The sequence below is a fragment of the Ambystoma mexicanum genome, chromosome 3p (assembly GCF_040938575.1).
Source record: "Ambystoma mexicanum isolate Mex_15411 chromosome 3p, UKY_AmexF1_1, whole genome shotgun sequence".
Classification (NCBI taxonomy): Eukaryota; Metazoa; Chordata; class Amphibia; order Caudata; family Ambystomatidae; genus Ambystoma; species Ambystoma mexicanum.
The window spans coordinates 1257579897-1257601164 of NC_090925.1; the positions used below are offsets into that span (position 1 = coordinate 1257579897).

The 21268-nt window shown below is 43.6% G+C and overlaps 1 protein-coding gene across 3 annotated transcripts in view; it reads right to left on the reverse strand.

Annotated features, from left to right (window-relative positions):
- Positions 1-20129, reverse strand: part of ADAT3 (adenosine deaminase tRNA specific 3) — a 66534-nt gene extending 46405 nt beyond the window's left edge. The window contains exons 1-2 of one of the 3 annotated variants that reach the window (XM_069652741.1): positions 19990-20123; positions 3611-3735 (exon numbers count right to left, since the gene is read on the reverse strand). The gene's annotated coding sequence lies outside the window, so the exon portion shown is untranslated. Of the gene's footprint in view, positions 1-3610; positions 3736-19989 lie in introns of all 3 variants that reach the window. The other 2 variants (XM_069652742.1, XM_069652743.1) reach the window with 2 other exon arrangements.
- Positions 20130-21268: the final 1139 nt, after the last annotated feature.

Genomic DNA, 21268 nt, shown 5'->3' on the forward strand with positions numbered 1-21268 from the left:
CAAATCATCTACAAAATCGAAGACACTCAAGCGGTGTCCAGTCATTTGGTCGACTACAAACTGGTCGACTGCAATTTGGTCGACGTCATTTGGTCGAAAACCAAATGGTCGAATTTTTTTTTTTTATTTATATATGTGTTTTGTGGGTTTTCGTGTTAAAAAAAAAAGAAAGAAAAAAAAGGGGGTTGGGGGGGGGGAAAAAAAAAATTCGACCATTTGGTTTTCGACCAAATTGATTCGACCAGTTGTCCAGTCGACCAATTGATTTCGACCAAATGACTGGCAACCACTCAAGCCGATCACTCAAACCTAATCAAATGCTAAAAGAAGTATTCAACTGGATGAACGCCAACAACTTGAAAATCAACCCAGGAAAGACAAAAATCATGATTATATCCAAAAACCAAGAGAACCGCACCAACATTCCATGCCCAACGGAAATAGGAACCGCACCAACACCATCTAAGGTAGTAAAAAATCTGGGAGTCCTGATGGACAGCACCCTAACCTTAGAACCACAAATAAACTCGATCATCAAGAAATGCATCTTCCTCCTTCACACGGCAAGAAGAATCTTACCTTTCCTCTCCTTCACCCACAAAACACTCACAATCGTCGCCCTCATCATGTCAAGAATCGACTATGCAAACAGCCTCTATCTCGGGATACCAGAATACCTCCTGAAGAAACTACAAGGGATCCAACATACAACAGCCAGACTGCCCCTCAAACTATCCAGAAGAGACCACATCACTCCAGTCCTAAAAACACTGCATTGGGTCCCAGTCAAACATTGCATCACCTTCAAAACAATGTGCATAACACACATCAGCGGACAAGGAGCTGAACTCCTACAAAAGAAAATAATCTACAAACCAAATAGACTGCTCAGATCAAGCAACGAAATCCGCCCGGTACAAAAACCATACCTTAAGAAAAAAACTTGGGGGCTCCTCCTTCTCCAACTTAGCCGCAAAAACCTGGAACAACATCCCAAAAGAAATAAGAAACACCAAAGACCACTAACAATTCAGAAAACTACTAAAAACCTGGCTCTTCAACATCACAGAACCAAACTGATAAAGCGAAACAACCGAACGGGAAACCACAAAGAAAAGGGTGACAAAATTTAGGATGACACTGACAACATCCAGAACAGACTAAAGTAACTCTTACTACGACAAGTAAGACAATGCCAAGTTGAATAGAACACAAGCGACACCCATGAGGACAGAAATCAACATTCCTAGCCAACTCCAGCCAACAACCTCATCCGCTCCACAATTACTACCAGGTATCATACTTGTATAAAGTTGTGTGAATGTTAGCACTGGCCATACTTGAACTAAGTTGTGGACAATGACATGGGCATTGAATGGATGGAGTTGTGAATGAAGGCAGGGGCCGCCCCTGGACGTCATTACAAGTGTTGGCATTTGCTACGTTTCAAAGGGGCTGGGAGCGAAAGCCTGCATGAGAAACTGAATAAGATGATGAATGCCGACCAGCCGCCACATATGGATGGAGTAGCCTTGACTGACGGATGCCGTGCACAGAATGGATAGGGAATGCTCTCTGGCCCAGATTGGAAGGACGCAAAAATGCCTGCCTGCCCCGCATACAGACAGGTGTCATGTAGGTGGCCGGGGCTGAACTGGGGCAAAGGTACGAATGTAAGTGGATACCATGTGCGAAAGGGACTGAGTGTCTGACAAACCCAGATCTGGACGGAGACGCTGAGATGCCTGCGCACCCCACCTGTAGACTATACAGAAGTTTAACGCCTTGCTTCCAGACAGCAATGCCAATTAACCAATCCACTAATAATTTCAACCCTCTGCATACACCTCTCAAACTATAACCAAACACAACCACATTCCTACAACACAACAATCCACACAAACTTCACTACACTGCAACAACAAAACAAACCACACATAGACTCGCACAACAGCACAGGACTACTGACCGTAAAACACCCCAAGCCCAGCCAACGGATTTACCGGTCTGAGGCCGCCAAAGCACATCACTGCTCTCTTGCACTTTTCCAGTTTATTCCCCCTAACTCACCCCCACCGATCCTTTTTTTTTTTCAGAGCTGCCAGAGCGCCAGGGGACCACTCCGGTGGTGATAGTGCGCGGTACTAATGTCCTTTAACATTAACCTGTGTCCCAGCAAGAAAAATCCAGTGGAGCACTTGACCCATTCACGCAGGCAGGTAAAGATTTATATTCCCCATGTACCACTGGTTGAGTAGAAGTGCTGAAGGTTTATATCCGCCATGTGCAATGTACATCCAGGTGTGGTGTTCGCCGCCAATCTGTAGCCTAGTCCAGGAGCACACCTTAAAATAAAATATATCGATCTAGGACTTCACGATCTTAACAGGGAGTCGTCTGAGACTTGTATCAATGTGGTGTTTATTTTTTTTATCTACCCAGTAATTCTTAACCATTTTTGCGAAGGGCTCACCCCAGCTTTTCACATGGTTCCTTTTGAATCTTTGCATGTGGTGTTAGCCATTTTAAATCTATTTATTTATTTAGGCATTTTACATTTTTGGAAACTTAAAATGGTTTTTAAAAACTAAAGTGACATACACTAAAGTGGGAGGTTTGTAATGTTTTCACAGATTCAGGCTCCTTTTTTAGATGGATCGTTGGTACTAAGTGAAAAGATCTTTTTCATTGTACCGATGAGAGTGTAGGGGGGGGGGGTCGATTTAGCATGGAGCCGTCTTTCTCTGTGAGCCCCCACAGAGTCTCCGCAGGAGGCAGAGGTGAGTTTTGGACTGTGTGTGTATGTCTGTGGGGAGAATGCATGTGTTGATGCTGGAAGGTGGTGGTGGGTGGGGAAAATGGGGGGATTTAAGGTGGGGGTAAACCCCCTGATTAACAAGTGAAGGAGAGGGTGGGGAAGGAAGGGAGGGGGCGGTATGTGATATTTCCGCATTTTAAATTTTGTGTTTGGGCTTTAAAATGCAGGAATATCACATAGAACTGGATCGTTTCCTAGTGCCTAAAGATGTAGGAATCTCAAAGGAAAAGCAGGAGAGGTGAAAACAGACAGAGGAAATGCAAAAACACAGAAATTATTTGGACTTTGGGTTCACATGGATTGCAGTTGCTGGAGAAGAAAGCCGCAGTGTGTGGTTTGTGGTGCTACATTAGCAAATGACAGCCTGAAGCCAACAACAAAATTAAGGAGGCATTTGGAAACTAAGCATGCCAGTTTAGCAAAAAAGACCAGGGATTTCTTTGCACAGCAGGTGCATGGCATAAAAAAGCAAAAATAAGGCACTGTTAAAATGTGGGCTCAGTACATGCAAATGCTTTGGAAGCTTTTTACAACATTGCAAACTATCTGAGCAAAAATAAAAAGCCTTTCAATGAAAACATTTTTTTAATTTGTTTTACAAATATAACAAAATACTTTAAATCAATCACATTACATAAAAACTGCATACTTCGTTACTGTATGCAAAGTCCTTAAAATATATCAAATTACAAACAATTTATGAACAAGTAGACACATAAACAAAACATCATACTTATTCCATACTTAATCACAAGAATTTTAAAATATTTAACTTTTACATTTAAAACTTACAATTTGTGAGCCGTTTATAAGTGTTCTAGGATCACCACAAAGTCATCTTTTCGTTCTTCTCACTGAGCTTTTTCGAAATAGACATCTTCAATTTAGAGATAATTTTTAGACAATATGCAAGTGTTCTAGAAAGGAACAAAGTTATCTTTTCATACTTAACAAGAAGCTTTTGCAAAGTAAGCAATTCTACATAAATCCATGATCATCACATTAGCTCAATTCGTCAAAGTTGATAAATTCATTGCATAAGATTTAACAGAGACAACCAAGTTGCCTCGTAACTGGAGGCTAAATACTCCAAAAGAAGTGAGGATATATTAATTACACCCTGTATGTCAACCAAACAGCTTTTAGTTAAGCATGTAAGCACACCGACAACAAGAATACAAAAAAGTAGAAACTGTAGAGTTTTATAGATTTAAATACAAGTTATAAATGTGTACAAGATCCGATTCCATACTAGTAATGTAATATGCTACAATACCATTTTCCAACCGGAAGTATTTACGCTGTAGATGACGTAAGTCATAGATTAGAGACCAAAATTCACTAATAGGATAAAGTGCTCGGTTACACATAGGTAACGGACTGAATGGAATTACTAAAATACCCACTTAAGGTGTTCACCATATCTTATAATCCTCATACGAGTATCATTTTCCAAAAAACAAAGCTCTTATGTGCCACAGTGAATATTTTGGTCATGACAGAATCCATATTCACCTGCTACAACACTGCTACGATAGCTCATCGCAACCCATAATCTACCTGCACCACCATGATATTTGCTTTCCGTGACAAAATCAGCTCCGTCTTAAAGCAATACAAGAGCCCCTCAATGAACCCCAAGGAGGGATTCCAAGTACACACAGATGAAGTTGCCCTTCCAAAAAGTGGCCTCCACATATGTTTAAGGTGCAGGTATTTGTTACAACTTCAGTCAGACCTCCAGAAGTCCTATATTTTTTTAATTAAGGGCTTCTTCGATCCTACATACAAGACGTGCTGTGGCTATAATTATCCGGTCCGTGCTGTCCCACATACACCGTAACCAGACTAGGTGGCCTTCATGGTTTGATTCCGACCCCATATATGCTCCAAGACAAGCTTTCCTATCACAACGAAAATATGGACAGAATAGAAATAGGTGCGGTAAGGTCTCCATTTCGTCGGTACAAAAGCGACATTTGAGGCCAAGATCAATATGATCGTATTTATACCATTTACGAATTTGTGATCCGGAGTGGACTAGATCTAAATGAAATCTCATGTATGCTGAGCGCATTTTCTTCTCAGGAGACTGCAATAAATATGCGCATCGTGGTTTCTGAGCATGTCTGAAATTTGAATAGTTGGCAAAGGAGGAATAGCTTTCAATCTTGTCTGAATTTAATGCCCATGAATTAAGGTGAAATTGTTTTTTCACCAATCCTGGGCGATTGATGATATCCTGTTTGTTCAAATTCAGAGATGCCAGAATTTCTTTCTTACAATCATGGAATGTGGAGATTGATCGAGACGGATCCTTAGTGAGCATAAATTAGAGATCTTCATAAAGAGAATTAGGAGGAGGCAGGACCATTTTCATGAAATTGTTAAACAAGCGCCATTCAAATCTATCACTTAGGGGAAGTAAGCCTAGTTCATGAGTGAGGATCGGATTTGGTAAGTACGGTGGAAGCCCCAAGACTGATTTCCACAGTTTGCCTTGAATTACATTTAAGATGGTACCAATATTCAGCAAACATAGATCAAGGTCATACAGAAGGATAGGTACAGCCTTAAGTTGGTAGTCATCTATCAAAGGTAATAATGAGAAATTACAATGATGCTTAAGTATCAATTTCATCTGAGCTGTTAGCTGCACAGCTTTGAGGTTCAGTGAAAGTTGCCTGTTTTTACATTAGAGAGTATTTAACAGTTGGTATCCCAAATTTCTCATCTCAGATTTAGTTGTTATCCCTTTTGCATTGACATACCATCTATATCTTGGCAATTTCTTCTTAGCTGTAAAAATAAAAATATTTGATTTTTCCGAGTTGATAGTAAGATTATTGATTGTACAATATTGATGAAAGTAATTCAGTTTGTTTTGTAGACCAAATGGCGTTCTGTCGAAGAGTATTATGTTGTCGGCAAAAGCTAACCAACTAAGGCGCAGATGACCCAATCTTTCTAACGCTTCCTAGATTGTACCTATGTCCACAAGATACAGATTAAATAGTACTGCTGCAAGATAGCATCCCTGTTTTACACCAATATGAGTGATGATGTGATCGGACAGCAGACCTGCAGCATTAATGCGCACCCTGTAGGAGGTCTTCGAGTGTAACTGAGCAATCAATGCTACAATATGTGTTGGAATTCCATAAGCAAGCATTTTTGTCCATAGTCTGTTGCGCAGTACACTATCAAAAGCCGACGAAAGGTCCAGTGAAGCCATGTATATTGGCCCACTGGTTGCGTTTCGTGATGTTGTCAATAGATGGGCAAGTATAGTTGCATTCCGAGGAGTTCCCATTTGTTTGCAAAAACCCACTTCTGGATCTTGGATAGATGCGGTGAGTTAATCATTTATGTTTCCAGATCATACAATCCTAGGCGTGTAAAGACCTTTGCCGCAACATCGATAAGGCAATAGGCCCAAAGTTGCCCGGGTCGTCAGGAGGGCCCTTTTTATGAATTGTAATGATTATGGCAGTAAGACACGAAATTGGAATTGCTATCTGCGCAAATACCAGATGAAAGCGAGTGAGCAGGTGTTTCGCCCAAAAGTGAGGGTCATCTTTAATGACGCAGGACGGAAGCCCATCAGGGCCCGCCGCCCTGGACGAAGAAAGTTTAGAGATGGCCCATATCACTTCTTACAATGTCCAGCTGCATGCGAGGGCCATCTTCATGTTAGGAGCTGCAAGTTCCTGTTTGACATGCTTAAGGGGCATAGCATATTCCAGCTTAAAATGTGCTTGCCAGGTGGATCCATCTATACATGCGACCATGGAGTTTTGCGGTTTGTTCAAAGGCTTTCACAGAATTGCTCACATTTCCCTGGCATTCCGTTTACACAAATGATCAATTATGTTTTGGTTATCCAACATGTAACGCATATAGCGTATTTCTTTTATTTTATTTTTGTACTTAACTATAATGCCCCTTTTACATGATGAATTTAGAGCATTAGTCGTGGACGTGCGTCTCGCTATTCTTAGGTCATGATTTTTCTGACGTTTCAATGCGTTTATTTTGGTTGAGGATTTAGCAGACGTCGATGGATTGCGGTTTAAGAGGTAATTTAGATAACATAACAAGAGGTTCCTGCATAATATTTAAGTTGCTAGTTATAAGACTTTCTGCATAGGCGAAATAATCCAATTAATCATCACTGACAAGCATATGCCTGTTCACTAAATATACTAATTTTCTACATATACTGGCATTCCAGCAAACAGATATTGCAAAACGATCACTTTCCACTAGGGAGGCGTGTATCAAAGTGTCAAAAGTTTGGCAAGTAAAATGGAATACAGTGGACAATATACTGTGATCGCCCAGACCCACGTTAGAGATCTGAGTGAGAGCAAGATGACTAGATAGTTCACTTGAGGCCAAGAGAAAATCAATTAATGAAGATGAGGAGCCTCGCTGCCACGAGGATAAAGTATTTGAAGGGCCAAAAGTCAGGGTCTGGATGTTCCAACCTTCAAAGAATTCCAGCCAAAGCCTGCCCCGAATTCGGGCCTGTTGAACATGAGGTATAATTTTATGGCGATCAGATTTGATTTCTTTCAGCTCTAAATTTGAGTTGAAGTCACCACCAAACAGAATTTCGTGCATTGGGTACTGCTGCATAGCATTAGTCAAAGCTTTATTTAGAAGCTGAAAGGCTATTTCAAGGCCTATATTCACAGGGTTCCAATAAACCGAATTGAGCAATAGTTTGCATGCAGCTTTTCCTGACCATGGTTACAGCAACCATCATAAACATGTCCATGTATTCCAAAATCCTAGCTTTCAATCTTAAGTTGTTCTTAATAAGAACAGCAAGACCACCGCTGGGGAGACCCAATGAGGCACGACTAGCTGGTGCACAATATGAGGTGAACCCATCAAGGGCAATCTCCATGATGGTCATAGTTTCCTGTAAAATCAATATTTCCGGCATGTGTGAATAGCCCACAGATTTGGCCCAGGCATGAAGATTCTTTTCCCCACACCAATTCCAGGACGATATTGCGAGTGTTGGGAGTTACGATACCGCAGAAGGGATTTTCATGGTGGCTGCCACTTTGATTAGGGGTTCCATCCAACTTACACCATTAAGAGCGAAGGTTAACTTTTCAAGTTGTTCCCATAATCCACTATTGGATTCAGATGTTGCCTCTTGCATCGGCCCTTTAGGGACCCTATCTTGCGGGACTTGCGGAATGAAGTCGAGAAAGGCCCATGCGGTTTCCATCTCTATAAAGATGTGAGGGTAAAGTCCCAAGGAATTCAAATCATCTGTGTGGTCTAAAATTAATTTAAAGATTATAGGAGATTGATGTTTACACAGACCTCTAAAATTATTCTCATTTGCTAGTTTCGCCCACTCAACATCTTTTGTGGCCAAGATTCTCAAAGACGGGTTCTGATAGAAAGCATTCATCAGGAAGGATCGATTTATGTGAGTGGTCCCATTAATGGTTGAGTCGCTCCTCCAACCGATGATGCATTTCATTTCTTTGGATAGCTCAAGGAGAGTTAAGATCTATTTGTCCTGCAATCCAGGCTCATCTTTGCGAGTCTGTTCCTCACTTGGTGGTAGATTGATTTCTGCGAGAAGCCTTGATTCTTTCTCAAGTTCCTGTCCAATATTCCCCACGCATACAGCCTCAATCAGGTTTTGGGAACCTGTCTGATGGCTGGCTAATAACACCTGTTGACCACTGGTCAGGTCCTGTGCAGGAGGAACTACAACCTGCTGGGCATACAAGGTGCATGCCACCACATGGCCCATGCCGCCTGCCTTTTATATATGCTGAGAAAGTGATTCTGCCAACAATTCTCGCTGTCAACCGGGTAATTCTTGTTTGCGGTGCAGCAGAGAAATGCTAAAGTATCCCTATGTCTGAACCACAATTTTCCGCTGCATCACTGGCCTGTCCTCTGATATCAGTACAGAATTGATATCGAGCTTCAAACACTCAGTTTGCCCCACAGTTCGATGAAGCCACTGACATTTCAAAAGAAGCTCATTTTATTGCTTATGTGAGGTACTGCCATGGAAAAGAAATATTGGGATTTTCTTACTATGTAAACCAATTCAGGGCAGAGCAAACTGCACCTGAAGTCTTTGACATTGTTAACTACTTCCTAAGGGGGAGGCATGTGTTGGTAATTGCACGGATGGTGCTCCATCAGTGTGGGATGCTAGTGCCTGGTTAAAAGCAAAAGTGTTGGAAGTACCTCCTCATATATTGTGGGGTCACTGCCTGATAAACTGGAAAGCTTTGCCGGTGCGCAATATGGGGAATGAACACAGAGGTGCCGACTTCTGTTGTAAAGATTGTACATTTTATTAAGATGCACCCCACAAGAGCCCGTCCGTTTGCCGCATTATATGCGGAAATGAGAGCAGAACATGATGCTTTGGTGTTTCACACGGAGGTCAGATGGTTCTCCAGGGAAAATGTTTTAAATCGCATTTATGTACTTGGGAACAAAGTGAGTCACTTTCTCCTGGGTTTAGACCAAGCGAAAGAAGTGCCTCTGTGTGATTCACGCATGCTCGTACTGTTAGTTTACCATGGCGATATCTTTGAAAAGCGAAATTTTCTAAACCTCTCCCTGCAAGCCACAGAAACCACATTTGCTATGAATGCAAAAATATCAGCATTCATGAAGAAGCTGAACGCAAAAATATCAGCATTCAAGAAGAAGCTGGGGCATTGGAGGAGGAGGGGTGATGTCTGCATTACTAATGCATTTCCATTATTAGCAGATGCTGTTGAGGAGACGGAGTATGATCTTTCATGTGTTGCTGAACTAATAGGAAACCCTCTCCAAACCAGCCTCATAGTAATGACAATTATAACATCAATGACTGGGTGGTTCAGCCTTTCCTTGCAGGCGTAGGGGCCCACCTCCCAATACACCTCCAGGAGGAACTAATGGAAATTCAAAGTGAATATTGGAGAGCCAATTCAAAAACTTGTCTTAGGTTTTTAGACCCAGGAGGTCTAACCTCCCTCCCTGGTTGTTCAACCAATACCTGGTTCCTCTCGCCCATCGCATAACTGCTCTCTGCTCTGACTTTGAGTGTTATGTGGATGACACCTAGCTCTCTTTCGGGCTCCACTCGGCTACCTCTACTCCCTCTCTCGTTCCTGACTGTCTGTCTGCAATTCAGGAGTGCTGTGCTGCTAATGATCTCTGCCTCAATGCCAATAATACGGAGATCCTTCTCATCGGAACACCAGCTCCCTCCTTTCCTCTCTCTCTGGCCACCCCACTGGATCCTCATCCTTCTACCTGTTAGGCTAAGAACGTTGGGGTCATCTTCAACTCCACCCTCTCCTTCTCTCCTCATATTTCAGATGTCTCTAAGAAGTTAAACGGTCAGCTGCACCTCCTCAGAGGCATTGCTCCCTTCCTCACTTTCTCCCAGAAGCTCACGGTCTTCAGAGCTCTGGTCCTCTCAAGGCTGGACTACTGCACCAGCCTCTTTCTAAATCTTCCTGCCTCTACTCGTCATCCTCTACAAAGTATCTAGAACAGGACGGCGAGACTTGTCCTTGGCCTCAAGCCCAGGGATCATATCTCTCCAGCTCTGAAATCTCTTCATTGGCTCCCAGAGGTGGCAAGGATCAAGTACAAGACCTTCTGCATGGTCCACAAGGCTTTCTGGGCCTGGGTCCGCACTACCTCCAACTCTCCCTAAGTATCTCGCTTCTCGAGCTCTCCACTCATCCACCTCCAACTCTCGGAGGGCAGATCTCTTTCTTTGGCTAGGGCCTCCCTCTAGGACAGCCTGCCTGCCTCTCTTAAACTTGAGCAGAACCATCTTCGGTTCTAGAAGCAACTCAAGACCTTCCTCTTTGCTTCCGCTTTCTCTCCTACTCTCCTCTGCTGATGACCAATCTGTTCCACGCACTGGTTACCTTGCCACCCTCTGAATTTGGGCCCAGGTCCCTGCCTGTCCAGTTGCACCTCGCACAGCCTTTTGCCTCCCCCGTACCTGTGGTCTGTATCTGTAACCCTACCGTCCCTTCTCTCTGCACTTATGAGCCACCCGCTGGCTGCACCCTCTGATTAATGGCACTTAGCCACCTACTGGCTTCACTCTGTTACCTGCACTTCTCCATTACCCCTCCCTTTTGCACTTCTCCATTTCCCCCCTTTTTGCACAATCTGAATGACACAAGCCCTAGTAAGATCGTTGTTTTGTCCGCCCTTTGTTCCCCCTCCTTGTCGTGCCTAGAAACACTTGGGTACAGGCGCGTTATAAATGCCATATCATATATTTGGGTGTATTATGGCAAAACGTGTCTGCAGAGTTTGCAACTTTATCCATATGTGCAATCAATACTGTTACCTTTCAGCACCTTGTTTCTTTGCGAGATTGGATTCTCAGCACTTGCAGCCCTAAAGATTAAATATTGGTCAAAGCTGGGGGTGGAAGAAAACCTGCAGTTGCCTATTGCAAAAATGTAACCCAATAGTGACAGGCTGGCTGCTAAAAGACAGGCCCACCCTTCACACTAGTTCTCCAATATGCCACTGTACAACTTGCAAGTAACTGCATTGATAGTAATCTCAAAGTTGTTGTACATATGAAACAAATTGTTCCATCAGTTGCATGTCAAATGTTACTGTAGGATAGCAATATTGGCTGTTTTCTTTTGTGGGAAATAAATATCCAACACTACTTTTAGTCAAGTCCTCTGTATTGTAGCAAAACATTCTGAATGCTCCGTTTACAAATATGTGTCCTCTAATCTAATGTGAGTTATTGCAAAGAATGATTTTAAAAGAATTTAGTGTTTTGCACCCACACCTCCATGTGGGGCACCATTCTACACCAGCGCGCGATAACCGCTTGCAACCGAAAAACATTTTGGAGTCCTTGGGCCTCATTACGAGGTGGGCGGTAAGGGATTACCTGCACTGGTGCCGGTAATCCCTTACCGCCCTACTACGAGTTCCCTTTGCGGGTCCTCCCTTAATGCCTGGTTTTTCCAGGCATTAAGGACGGGACCCGCAAAGGGACTGTGGAGCTAATAGCGTTGAGCCCTATGGGGGCTGAAATGGGAATGGGGAATGGCCCTACTGAATGGGGAATTATCGGTCCCGCCAATCTTGGAATGGGCCGGTAATAGCTCCATTCACCAGGGCGGAGTCGGTAAGGTTTGGGAGGCAGCCATGGTGCTAAAAGCGCCATGGTTACCTCCAACCTCGTAATGAGGCCCCATGTGTATAGGGGGGCCCAAGGCAGTTAGGTTTTCCTAGGGGGGGCCTCAGGGGCAAAGAAGTTTGACGACCACTGCTATAGTAGAGTTACTATCTTGTTATCAAGACAATGTTTGTTTTTTAAAAAAGGTGAAGAACCTAATCGCTATCTTGCTGGCACTGTTATATGTTACCATATATTTTAATTGCTATTTTGGAAGAGCACATATACCCTCCCCGATCCCTAGAGGACAGTGCATGTGCGGGGTTGAACGGCAGAAGCTTAATGTACTAAACAAACCTTTGCAAAATCCCTGGTTGCTTTACTTTTTAAAGGGGTCTATTATCCATATGCTTACGGTGCCCTTGTGTGCGACATTGCTATGTGTACGGTATGGTGCATATACAACTCATACCCATGACCGCACCTTCAGTGGGTACGAGCAAAACATTCCGGTGCTTTACTGTGAAGGACAGTCACATGGGCCCAGCGATACTCAACATTTGACTCGGTCGTCTGCTTAAGAACATTGCAGTGCCGCGTAGCCCCTGTGAGAATGTGTATTGTATATATAAAGGGCACAGTGGTGCTATGCTTGTAATTTTCATTAAATTGCCCAAACAGCTGCATGCCGCTGCACAGATTGTTAATGTGTGGCACGTGGGCATCGTGTGCAACGTTCGCAGCATCTTCAATATTGCTTAATTTTGAAGCAGGGTGCTAAGCGGCACAGTTTTGTTTGGCTGACATGGAGGCTGTTTTGAATTGTGTGGCAGACTGTTTGTGCCACTTTGTGGTACGGTGTGTGCTGCACACACCTCCAGGTTTAGTCTCAGGCTAGGGATGGTTGAAATGCCCCGAAAAAGGCGCTCTTTGATTCCTGCCTTCCTGCTTCTGGTGGCACAGGGCGCTTTGGGCTTTACTTTACAAAAACTCCAAATTAGATTTGCTGTTGTGTTTCTGCGCACAGAAAATTATTGCAGATTTTGGCCATCCAAGCTCTCATTAAGAAGGGAGAAAAAAGGCTTCTCTAACCAACAGTGGACAGAGCCCCCCCCCCCACCTTTTTATTTCTCTTAACATTGATCGCGGCCTGATCGTTACTTTCACTTAAGTCATTGAACACCGGCCAACAAAAAAAATGTAAACACGCAGAACACCATTCTCTAAGTGGCATCCATTACTTGTCCAGCAACTGAAAGAGATTTGCATTGAAGGAGAGCCTCAACACTGCCCCTCAACCCCCAATTTCCACCTTGTTCAAGCTGGGGAAGATGGTTTACAGTATATGCCTCAGTTTGAGATTTGTGTAATGTGAAAAGTGTACAGGACAGGTAGTCTGTTCTCAAGTTAAGGTCAAGGTGAAAGCACCCCTAAAGAGGTTCTGGAAGGCTGCCCCCCCCATAAAAAGCAAACTGGCATTTAAAGACTGTAATTTTGTATTTTAATGCTTGCTATACCCGTGAGGAAGAGCTGTTCTATTGCTTTTACTCCATTTATGTTAATGAACACATAGAGAGCTTGTTTACCCCAGTTCACAGTAGGGCGAAGTTGTGCCAGCCTTTGGGCACGGGGAATGGTGTTCTAATTCCCTTCATGATTCGTGCTTTCCTGCATCTACGTTTAGTTTATGCTCAACACTTTGGGGAAATCGCTACATGATTTAATAAATACAAATGTAAGTTTCAGGGACTCAGACAGAATACTGCATGTTCTAGTTATACTTATGTCCCGTTCTCTATATAAGTTCATGAGTTTCCCGGAGAGTTTTTAATTGTCCCTTCAATGCGGTTTGTTTTTTCCAACCATTGCACCTCAGCAGTTAATTGAAAATAGTTTGCCTGTAAACTTTATAACATTATTTATTGAATGCTTGCCAGGGCTAGTTGTGTCATTAATTTGATAACCTCTTTATTGATCATGGCTTATGATCTGGGTGAATGCTTTTTATGATGGTATTTTTTTGTCTCTAATGATGGGAGCAGTTCATTCTTGTTCAATGTTGTGGAGCTTGGAGCTATTTTCTTGCTTTTCCGGATTTTTCAGCAGCCTTCTATAACAGGGGACTGACGCGGTAGCCAGAGTTTTCTGACCTGAGGGGTTGGGGGGGGGTTGAAGGAGTGCTGATAATTGCTTGGCTATTTGAAAGTGGAAGGTCACTTTATTGCCTTAAGGCAGTGGTCTTCAAACCTTTTTATGCTGACATCGGACATCCCCCAAACCCCCCCTCTGAGTAAAAATATAGTTTCCGCCCCCCCCAGGCACAAATGCTTATATTTTCTATTAACTGCTTATATTTTTTAAACAGTCACTATAATCCTGTTTTGGAGAACTTTCCGCCCCACCCCCACAGGCATCCTTTGGGCCCTCCAGTTTGGAGACCACCGCCTTGAGGCACCCTAGCTGTTGAGCATACAGAAGCCCCCTTTTCCTGGCTGGGGTGATTCCTACCCTTCCCCTTTCTAGTTGCACACAATGACTGTTCTACTGATCAGTCTGATCGCTTTCAAACTGTTGCTTGCTTTAACGCTGTTGCTGCTCCATTGCCCCAATAATGTTCCACATTAATAGGTCCATGACTTCCTGAGATAGGTGCACCGACCCTTTAAGTAACAAGCTATCTACGTGAATCAGGCTGTGGTGCATGTGTGAGAAACATGCCTCTGCAAAATTTACCCATGACTTGGTTAACTTTTTTACAGGATTTGTCCACTGCTCATGAGCGCTGCACTAGTTCAGCTGTAGTGCATCATTTATGGCACAGTAGCGATGCTTATGGGAGGGGAGGGGGGTGAGGGGAGCTTCTCGCCCTTCTGGAGCATAGTGTGTGTAATATTTACTCTGTGTTCCCCCAGTAAAGATCACTTTTGTCATGGATTCTGTCTCCGCATACCCTCCCATTTTCGGTCCCTATAATTTCCTGTACATGTTACTGTCTGCAAACTGGGACTGTCTATGGTTTTTACATTTAAGAAACTGAAACAGGTGTTTTTCATTTAAAGGACACACACACACGGACTCTGCAGCATTTTAGGTATAACAGCTCTGCAGTTAAGAACGTATTGCCTCTCCAGAACACCCACCTCTAATTTTATTAACAAGAAGATGCAACTAGTTGAAACCACAATGGGTGAAAGTCTTGGAGGAAGTTACCAAGCACCAAGAGACGCTTCACTCACAAATAGGGATACATCGGGCAGGAACATCCATAGCAAGCCCACTATAAATTACTGGTTTTGGGGAAAGACAAGTTTCACGCATACTTGGAGCATACTAAATTTACTATTTTTTCTTTTAGACAAATGTCATGAGGAAGTACTCATGGAAGCTGTGGTCTAGGTGGAGGTTCCGCCATTAATGCTGCACCATGTTTTCATTGCAGCGTTCTAGTACTTCTAGCTCATTTCCCATATATGCCTCTTAGCCCCGGCTACAGAACTTCTATGAGAAAGGCGGTATTAAACTGCCTAATTTTGAGGCCTAGTATGTAGCGGCGCAACTGCAATATGTGGCTAAGTGGCTCTCTGATGAAGAGACCCCTGAACACAGGTTGTTCGGGAGGAACTGTACTCCTTTTACTTGCGGGAAATGATCTGGGTGGCTAGCTCGGACATGAGGGAGTGCCCTAGAATGCTGTTGTTGTGGTGGAACATGTGGCGCCGAGCCTGCCGGATGATGGGGGACCCCTTCCCGTGTATTCCGCAGATACCTTCGGTCGCACTGGCCAAAGGGGACATGCAGCTGACAGTAATTATTAGGACCTATTGGGAATCAGTGGGAGTAGTCACTTTGGGAGACATTTGGCAAGACGGGACTATTATGGAGTTGGGGGAACTTGGGGAAGTGACGGGATTGCACGTAGGCCAATATGTCACTATCATAGTGTAGTGCAGGAGATTCGTAGTAGGTGGCCTGAAACTATTTTGGCGGAGCAACCGGATGCTACGGTTGGGGTAATATATGATACATCGGAAGTTGGGCATGAGGTTTCTAGATTGTATGAGATGTTGATGACTAAGGTTGGGAAGGACCTGGTGCATTTGAGATTAGAATGGGAAACAGAGATGGGAGCCCCGATGGAAGATGGGATGTGGGAATGTGCTTTGGGATATCATAAGAAGGTGTCGAGAAATTCCAGGTTCAAACAAATGCAGCTATATATAACGCACAGGGCATACATGACCCCTCTGAGAATATCAAAGTTCCAAAATGTTGGGTACCAGGCGTGCCCTAAGTGTGACGAGGAGAATGCAGACATGATACACATGTTCTGGGCGTGCCCGGTAATTGAATGCTACTGGGGTGAAGTAGCACAGAAACTAGCGGGGAAGGGGGTCACGCTCATAATAGACTCGGGCTGGGCCTGCTTGCTGGGAGGGTATCCCAGAGCGCAAAAACTTAAACATGTAGGGAAATTGAAAGATTTGGCATATGTGCTCGCGAAACGAAGGATTGCCATGGGATGGAAGGAGTGTCATAAGCCGCGAGTGGAGGTCTGGTGGAAGGACCTACAAAAATGGGCGGAGGCTGAAACAGTGGTGTGGCAAGAGGCTAATAACACGGGTGGGGTGAAGAAATGGGCTCCTTCATGGCATGGAAATTATTGATAGCTTAAATGTTTGGAGCAGTATCGGCTCCAGCTGAATCTGAGGGCAGCGATACCCTGACACACGGAACAGATACTGAATGTGAAGAACAAACAGGCTTATAAGGGGGGGGACTGGGAGTGCAGTGTTTACGTTGTTAAATGTGTTTAATTATGTTTTGTTGTATTGTTGTTTGGTTTGAATAAAATAATAAAACATTTTTTAAAAAAAAATAAAAATAAAAAAAAATACTTCCGTTCAGCACAGTTGTTTCATACTGCCTTCCCCGACAAGGTATCTGGATTACCCTTGTTTCTCGGCCACAGCGTTCGGAGTCCCCAAGTTTCTTATCAGCTCCATTGGACTTTACCATTGTAATCATCCCATCGGACTTCTCTGTGTATCTCATCTTTTGGAAATACCACTCACACCGGACTTCCGACCATGGTTTTTTTATGCCTGCAAGCTTTTACCCCTTTTCCTGGGTTGCGCAGGGAGTACGCCGTTCTTGTAAGTCCCGTTTTCTTCGGTCCAACCAAGGTGTTGAGCTCCCGGAACAGACCCAAGCTCTTCAAGAGGAAGGGTGTACATGAAGAAATCTCTGCAGATAATTCCGTATCCGAAGCCTCTTCCAGCGACGTCGAAGTCCATGTGAGCCCTTGCATAGTTGACAGCAATAATTCAAATCTTGGCACTCTTTAATGTGCTTTTCTTTGATACTGACAATTCTCTGTGTATTTGAAAGGATGGGGAATTTGAGCCAATTCCTGGTGCAGTTAATTGTAAATGGCTAATAGAGGGTCTTGATGAAAGTAGAAGAGAAATACGCAAAGAAAAGGATTTCAAAGCTGTAGTGCTTTTCCAGTCAGCGGGTAAGCAATGTATTTTTTTTGTCCAACTATTTGATGTTTGGGGGGAAGGGTGCATCCGACATCCCTACGTGGAGGCATTCCCCTTTTTCACACATACAGATGAGTGCTGCACAATGCCCACCACTCTTTTACAGTATCTCTTTCCTCTAGAGTACCTCTCTAAAGTATAGATGGTCTGGATGATTTCTCTTATGTTATGGGGCATTTGTAGAGCGCCTTTTACCATTGTTATGATCTTGAAGCACTATGGGTTAACGCCCTAGTGGACTGTAGTTCAGGTCAGAGTATGTGTGCAGCTAGACTGAGTTGTAGGTAGCTGCATGGGGAAGGATGGGGAAGGAGAGAAAGAGGCAAGAAGTGCAAGAATAAGCAACAATGAAACCAAAGGGACGGATAGGATAGCACTTAAGGGGAGTCACTTACCCCAGTGTACAGCTCAAGCAGAAAATCTGTTGTATTGATAGTAAAAAATGTGACTAACTTGCCTTTTTCATACAGAAAACATTTGACAAAATAATTATTAAATACTATTGTGATGCAGAGGGACTCATTCAGGCTTTAAAAAGACAGGCAAAGGAGAAAATGCAGTTAGTGGGGAATCTGGGAAGTGCTGGAAAACTGTTGCGTGAACTACAGGAAGAAGATGCAGTGAAAAAAACAGAATTATACTGTAAAAGCTGAAGGGTGGAAACCGACTATACCCAAACGTAAGTCTTTTGGCAGGCATGGCTAGTGTTCTTTATTCCTGCCTCAGAACCCACCTCTGTTACTTCGCCTGGACAATTGAACGAGACAGCACTAAACCAGCAGATGTCTCTGTGTAATGTTGCAGTTCCCAAAGATGGAGCTGCGCAACAACTACACAATATTGGACTGTCAAGTAACAGTCAATTGTCTGCTACAAAGGTTTTGTCGGACCGATCTAATTTGACAAGCTCAACTCTATCACCACGTCAACAGTGTGTCCTTGTTACAGTATGAGGGTCATGCCTGTTTAGACAGTGGAGTGACACCTACATGTTCCCACACACCTGCTCAATCATTCAGATTACAGTGTTTTAAACCAATGGAATTGGAACATCCCCACAACAGAGTTTGTTTGCTACGTCAGCCCCTGCTACTAATCGACAACGTAATTGTAGCTCACATGCTGCTGTGTGAAACTGAAGATGTAAGTGCTCTTGTGTGTAGAACTATATAGTCGATCTGGTGAATTTATAGCTTGGTGCCAACTTATAAACGGTACATGTTTTTGTGCTAATGGTAAATGGTACATGTCTTTGTGCTAATGGGTATTGTCTATGATTTCTGATGGGGTCAGCGAGTGTTTTCTTGAGTGTGGTGAATGGTCGTACTAGTTGTTAGCTGCTCATAGTGACATTGGGTGAAGTGACTGTCGGCAGTCTGCCATGCAGGTAAACCTTTAACAAATTCTGTTTAGGTCATTGAAAGTGTGTATTTTAATGCAGTGATTTGTTATCGTGGAAATGTATTGGGTGTGATGCCATGTTGCTTAAAGGGGCCTGACAGGACGACTCTATGATGGAGTCACTGGATGACTCCAGAATGATTGCAGGAAGATCTTTTTTTGACTTGGGATCCGATGCTGCCAGAGCTGTCTGCCTGGAGTCCCTCCCTCGTCAAGAGGAAACTGACCCTGGCAGTGGCTTATGCAGACTTGATATCATGAGGAGCAAGTGATAGAAGTGGGTGTATTGCGGCTGGAATTCGTCATTATTCAGCAATGACGGGTACAAACAACTTTCTGAAAGAAAACTCGCGGATTTGCACAAGACTGTGTGACGAATCCTGTGGGTTTTGCAAAAAAAAAAAAATTTTAAAGTAAAATGGTAAACAGCTGATCACCTGCTGTGCGATTGATACAATTCACATTACAGTAAATATCACCGTGCTTTTTCCAATAATTAATCTTGATCCTTTATGTTGACATTACTTTATTTTTTACATGTATTCATTCAAATTGCATCATTTAAGGCAGTGCTCTTTTTCTTTTTTTAAATATATCTTGCGCCGGACACAACATGTACATGTTTCGATCCTCTGGGAATGTCCACAGATGGCTACAAAAAATAAACAGAACTCCTATGAACATATTGCAATGTGTCACATAATTCATCAGTTGAATCACTGTTCCGAAAGAAACTATATTATCTGACCTTACATTTTACTACCATTTAATAACGGTAGTAAGATGTAAGGTCTATTAATAATATAGCGGCAAATTTCAAGTTATTTCACCTAATTCGCCATTCACGATTACACTGTGCGTAGACATTGCTAACGGCTCACCGCAATCCTTGACTTCTCCAAAACACGTTCATTACAGCGTGTCTTGTTTTGCATCACACCTGTTCACATGCAGCTGTATCGCTGCATCTTTATCTGCTACCACCCTCTGCTGTGTTTCAATGCATTAATAAATCTGATTCGCACTCTATTGGTTAGCCTTTTTGTGACTGAGAGAACTCTTACCTTACTTTCACTGTAGTTTCCAGTTCCCAATCTGTGAAACGTACTAGCAACGCCCTGCCTACTCTTCTTCACGTGACTTTAGGCACGTTGCTTTTCCTACCAGGCACGTAGCATCTGATGTCATCTTGCCCCGCTTCGTGAGTGGGAAGCGAGAATGCTGCCGCTGTCAGGCTGCAAGTTGAAGCACAGCCGCTCTTAGTTAGCTGAGATTTAAATGATCAATTTCTTCTGGATACCGGTAAAGCCCCTGTGGAAGCCAGAGGCTTGTGCAAGACACCAGAGGTGGGGGAGCGGAAAATTACATTTACTTTAAGCATAATTTTCTTCTATTCAACGTGACGGACCTGGAGGGCTAATAAAAGGAACAGTGGAGATGGTGGTCAACTAATCAAAGAGGGCTAATAAAACAGGTTAATTAAGAGCACTAATTTAAAGAGGAATTTAATATTGAAGAAGAGAGTGTGTCTGTGTTAATATTGTTTAGGGGGTGATTTTAGAAGGGGTCTGCTTGCACTATCTGGGGTTTGAGGAGGCACATGGGCATCTTGGTGTGAGTTTGCAAGGGGGATGGGGCATCACAGTGTTGGTCTAGTGGGATGAGCATCTTGGTGTGGGTCTGGAGGGCAGAATGGGGCATTTTTCTATGTGTGAGGTGGCTGGAGCATCATGGGATGGGTCTAGACCAGAGTTCTTCAAACTGTGGGGTGCGTCGCATCACAGGGGTGAGGGGGTGCGAGAGCCCAGCATGAAATGTAAATACAAAAAAAGATTTTTTTTTTTAGATTGGAGTAAATGGGCAGGGGCGGCGCACATGGTCGGACTGGACCATAAAAGTGTCTCAGGCACCAATGAAAAAGTGGCCCGCAGTTGCAAATGGATATTCATTCCAATACTAGGGCCCACCTGTTTCAATATTCATTCCTTTGTCGCTGACTGTTCAATGTAAACATGAATAGTGAAGTAACTCATCAAACCAGCCCACATTGGCCAAAAAAAGGGCCCATTTTGACTGGCCTACACTAGCATTTTGCATTTTTGGTACAGGCATTGTCCTATAGGCCAGTCCAAGCATGGCAGCTCATCCATAATGAGCGAGGGGGCGTCCACCCAGTGGCCACCTCACCCATTATGGAGGAGCCAGCCCAGTGAAACAGTGAGCACTCCCTGAGCTGCTTTTTGCAGCAGAGGGAGTGCTCCTGGGCTGGCTGAACTGTCAAGGAAAGCCTGTTTCCATTTGACCGTTCAGTTCCACAGCCGCACATGCTTACTGAGCCATGCA